Consider the following 5,949-nt stretch of genomic DNA (forward strand, 5'->3'; position numbering starts at 1 on the left):
TACTGGCAAGTCTCTTTACTCGTTCCGTAATACATCATCCCGTAACTAACTCATTACTCACAATTCTTGCAAGGCTTATAGTGATGTGCATTACCGAGTGGGCCCAGAGATACCTCTCCGACAATTAGAGTGACAAATCCTAATCTTGAAATACGCCAACCCAACAAGTACCTTTGGAGACACCTGTAGAGCACCTTTATAATCACCCATTTACGTTGTGACGTTTGGTAGCACACAAAGTGTTCCTCCGGTAAACGGGAGTTGCATATTCTCATAGTCATAGGAACATGTATAAGTCATGAAGAAAGCAATAGCAACATACTAAACGATCGGGTGCTAAGCTAACGGAATGGGTCAGGTCAATCACGTCATTCTCCTAATGAGGTGATCCCGTTAATCAAATGACAACTCATGTCTATGGCTAGGAAACATAACCATCTTTGATTAACGAGCTAGTCAAGTAGAGGCATACTAGTGACACACTATTTGTCTATGTATTCACACATGTATTATGTTTCCGGTTAATACAATTCTAGCATGAATAATAAACATTTATCATGATATAAGGAAATAAATGATACTTTATTATTGCCTCTAGGGCATATTTCTTTCAGGTAGGTCCATGGGGATGACCTTGGGATGCTCCACATCAGTAGGTCCATGGGGATGACCGTAGGATCCTACGCATCATCTCCCCCTAGGAAAGATCCGACCTCGGATTGAAAGTCTCATCACCATGGTAGGGAGAGAGATCTTTGACGTTGAAGATGTCGCTCACGGAGTACTTGTCACATGGGATGTCGATCTTGTAGGTATTGTTGTTGTAGCATGCTAGCACCTTGAAGGGTCCGTCGGCTCGAGGTAGAAGCTTCGACTTGTGTTCGTTGGGGAAGCGTTCCTTGCGAAGGTGTAGCCACACAAGATCTCCTTGGTTGAATATCATGGGGTTCTTGTTGATGTTGATCTTGGTCGTGAGGCGCTGGACTTGTCTCTCGATGGTGTGCCTTGTATCTTCATGCACCTTCTTGAGATAGCTCGCTCAGGCACTCGCGTCCATGTTGATGTGCCCTTGCAGTGGTAGAGGTACAATATCCAACGGGGACAACGGATTGTAGCCGTAGACGACCTCGAAGGGGGACTTGCCGGTGGTCGAATGTCTTGTGCGGTTGTAGGCGTTCTCGGCGATTGGTAAGCACTCTTCCCACTCCTTGATGTTCTTCTTGATCTACACACGTAGGAAAGTGGATAGCATCCAATTCGTGACCTCTGTCTGGCCGTCGGTTTGTGGATGGTATGCCGATGAGAACAAGAGCTTGATTCCGAGCTTGGCGCATAGTGTCTTCTAAAAGTAGCTTAGGAACTTGACGTCGCGGTCCGACATGATAGTCTTGGGCACTCCATGTAGATGCAAGATTTCCCTACAAAAGAGATTGGAAACATGTGAAGAATTGTCTATCTTGTTGCATGGCATAAAATGTACTATCTTAGACAAACGGTCCACAACAACAAACACAGAATCTTTGTCATTTCGAGTTCTAGGCAAATCAAGCACAAAGTCCATACTAATATCTCTCAGTATAGCAAATATCAAAGTCTTACAAGTTCTTACCTTGCAGCAAGTGATGAGCGGCAACCAACGGTGTCAAATAACTCCAGGAGTTGGTTAAAGTGATTGCCAGCTGAGCGTATGTATGCACGATGTAGAAATATGTGAGCTGGGTTGGCTTTATATATGTGAAAAAAATGCTACAACCACGTTAATTAATGCAAGCTAAAAATTCGTTCAAAATGGACGAGTGCTGGCCCTAGGCTAGAATGTGCCAGAGACGCGAGCCTAAGACAGAAAGGGATTCGCGTAACAACCTGGCGGATAGATGTCCATGCTTAAGCAGGGAGCAACCAGAAAAAATGGACGGTTGAATTTTTTTTTTGCTGTCGTGATGATCTCTCTATAGTGCTGCACACAACCACCCTCTTTTTTTATTAATCCAAACGGCCTACTACTCCCAGTGCAAATCTATAGCACGTGAACTTTTGTTTCCTTTCTTTCCTAACTCCTTACTCTCTCAAAAACTTACTCAACTCCTTTTTTAACAATATCCAAACTTCCAACGCAAGTGCTCTTTCTTTCCTGTTTTTTTTCCCTCAATCAATCTATCTCCAATGTCCAAACGTGGCAACTACTATCTCCGTCCGGGTTTATTAGCCCCCTTGTATTTTGGGTCCAAGTTTGACCATTTATTTAACTAAAAATATATAAAATATATGTTACATATAATATATTGTTGAATTTGTATTCGAAAGAGGTTTTCTATGTTATAGTTCTCATGACATATGGTCTATATTTTATTAGTTAAATCATGATCAAATTTTGGTTCAAAATAAAAGGGGGGCCAATAAACCCGAACGGAGGGAGTATGATTCTCTACCCAACAAATTTGGAAATATCAACTATAATGATTCTCTTAGGAAGCCGACCCAATCCTGCCTTTTTTCTTCTTCTCTTTCTTGCAAAAGGAAATAACCACGCTAGGGATCTGGTCCCAAATATGCACCTTGTTTTTTTGGACCTTAAAACCTTCCAATCTACTACACAACACCACGAAATTTGATGTACCATTGTATGGAAATCGCTCGCAACAAATATGCTTTGACCGAATCCCAAAGTCCCAAAATATCAACAGTTTTTTTGTAGGCTGATCAGACTTCGTCTTTTCTCTCTCTCTCTTTTATTTCTTACCAAATTCAAAAACGTGGCAAATATCTTAAATGATAGCCACGAGTCTAGCTTTCCAAATCAGCAACATCATAGCGCTGATTTTATGGAAAACTAGTACTGATCTGTACTCTTTTTTTCTTTTGGACGCTCAAGCTTGCCCTATTGATTTTTCTCAAAGATCTGAACCAAATCTTGGTCCTTCATTTTTTATGCGGATGATCCAAGTTGCCTTTCTAGGAGGATTCGGTCTGATCTATTTTCCCAAGAGTTGATTCGAAATACAAGAATATCCAAACTTCCCAACAAACTCTTTTTCTTTCCGTTCTGAAAAGATCAGCACGTCCCCTTTTTTTCTCCCTCTATTTTTCCTTCAAAAATCCCACCACGTCGAGAGCTTGATAACCTCCAACCGAATCTCCTTTTTTTTACACTGATCGCAACCTTTCCAAAGTAGCAACAGACCGGCCGTACTATTTTTTATAAGAGAAATTCGGCTCAAAGATGAAATAATTTCATGATGACGACGAATGACAATAGCGCACAGATGGTGATGATGTTGGCAGCGGCGGCGAAGAAATTAAGTAGGAATCAATGATGACAACAAAGTGAATGATGGTGTGAGAGGACGCAGCGTGAACAAAATGTGACCAGAACTCGAAACTCTAAAAGAATAAACCTAAAACCAGCAACTCGACACATGATGCAATCGAAAGTTCAACAATGCAAAAACGAAGTGTTAATGGCGAAAAGACTCAGACTGTTTAGGACACGGATGAACTAATCTAATTTTTTTGTGGCTTTTTCTTGAACTCTAGGTATGAAGAACATATGCAATCTAGACTATAAAAACTCAGAAAATTCTCACTAAGCAACCTGAAAACGGATACCACTTGATAGAGGCAACGGTCCCGATCTTTCGATGAGATGATAAATATCGATTTGTGGAGGTGCCTTTGACGATTCAACTACAAACGTGCAACGATGTTGCGCCTTAGCAATCGCTAAACCAACTCCGAGAGGTTATTGACCACGCCGGAGCACGATCAACCTGACCACGAAGGTCTATTCGAGCAAACAATCGAACAACAAGCAACAATATGATTAAGCAATCTGAATATTGCGATTATGGATGAACTACTGATAAAAGTGGGGTTTAGAAAGCGGTCTTGGTCTGGTCGTTGGACACAAACGAAGTACACGAAGTTGCAGCGATGGCTAACTTTTAACTAAATAAAACCTGAGTCTAAAACGACGCCCTAAGGGCTCTATTTATAGGGACCGAGGGGGATTTCGTCCACCCTTGGCAAGGTGGGACTAAATTTTGTCCTAAGTCATTTTCCCTATTAATAGGGACTCTAAAAACTGCCTATTAAACGTATTTGAAAAATACATGGGCCTGGCCAAAATATAAGGTGGCACAGCACCAATAATAAGCTATGGACAAAATTTATGAAAGGCCATCTTGTATATTTCGTCCATCTTCTTGTATGTCATCATGGTGGCTTCAAAGGGCGAAAATCTTCATTGGCACCTCTGTTCTTGTTCTCTTTGCATGCGCCTTCATCTCCATGCTTGATCATGGTCCAATGTTCATCATTCCTGTCCATGTTAGACCCTTCAATTGTAAGCAACACAAATGTATCTAATTTAGGCAGCTTCATATTCTCATGAACATTCGAAGCATTACAAAAAACGGAAGTACGTGATAATTTATCTGGCTTGCGCGAGCTCTACTAACTGGTCCAATAGGTATAACAACAAGGGGTATGGGTGTAACTATAGTAGCCATGTCCTCATCATCCTCCCCTTCTTGAAGACAAAGCCGTCCTTGGTAGCCCGAACAGAGGGTAAAAACCCCTGCATCGTTCATAAGCCACAAGTATAGGGGATCATTTGTAGCCTTTTTGATAAATAAGAGTGTCGAACCCAACGAGGAGCTAAAGGTAGAACATATATTCCCTCAAGTTCTATCGACCATTGATACAAGTGTACACACACATAACGTTCGCTTTACCTAGTACACGAATAAAACTAGAAGTACTTTGCGAGAATAAAACTACGAATAAATTGCACGATAATAAAAGTTAGTTGTTTAGTAGAAACATTTTGTCACACAAGAAAGTTATTTGTCCCTAGGCAATTGATAACTAGACCGGTAATCATTATTGCAATTTTATATGAGGGAGAGGCATGAGCTAACATACTTTCCATACTTGGATCATATTTACCCCCATATGCAACAACCCACTTACTCGGGTATGTGTTTTAGTCACTCATGCCACCCACCATAAGAAAATCATGAACATATTGTATGTCGGTGTACAAAAGTAGGGGCCTTTCTGTACCCCTTTACTTGTGCACGGGCAGTCGTAGCCGCACCTGTGGCCACGCTTGACAAAGCAGAGGAAGCAAATATACAAGGCTGCCGAGGCAGCACTCAAACCAGAAGCATAAAGAGAAAAGGGACAAGATGGGCTTCCCCCAGCAAGAGCCTTGCCGGGGTGGCCTACGTAGCCCCGACAAGAGTCCTGCCGGGGCCACCTGCCCAACACCAGCAAGGCCACCACCCTTGAGCCTGAGAGCTCTGGCACCATCGACAGCGTCAAGGACAAGACTCAGGGGTGCCTTGTGTAGTGGCATGCAAATCTTTGTATGGACCAAAGGCTTGCAAAACTAGATGAGAACCAGAAGACGAAGACCCCCGACAAGATCCTTGCAGGGGACGCCCACGAAACCCCGGCAAGACCCTTGCCGGGGACATCTGCGGGGCCGAGGCTGGGCCCGCACTTGCCAGAGTTTCGCTGCCCCGCACCCGTTCCGACGTGGCGGCCAGCACGCCAACTAGGCGAGCACCTGCGTTGCAGGATGCAGCTTCTATGCCAACTAGCCAAGCACCTGCGTGGTGGCATGCAGATCTTCGTGAAGACCCTGCCACCGCACCAGCTCAGCAGCCACCCACCTAGCATGGCGCTGCATGCCTCGTCACCTTGGACGCACGTCGAAGCAAGGCAAGGCGGTGATAGACGGGATGAGCTTCTTTGCCGTCCCTGATAAGCAAGAGGACACATAGGCGGCGCATTAAATGCGTTTGTCCTATGATGTCAGGAGATAAACTTGTACACTGTACACACTTTGATGAGGACATCAATAACATTGTTACACCCACAGCCCCTGCTGCTATACATACTGGACCAATTACTAGAGCTCGCGCACGCCAATTAAATTATCAG

Source organism: Aegilops tauschii, chromosome 1, assembly GCF_002575655.3.
Source record: "Aegilops tauschii subsp. strangulata cultivar AL8/78 chromosome 1, Aet v6.0, whole genome shotgun sequence".
Classification (NCBI taxonomy): Eukaryota; Viridiplantae; Streptophyta; class Magnoliopsida; order Poales; family Poaceae; genus Aegilops; species Aegilops tauschii.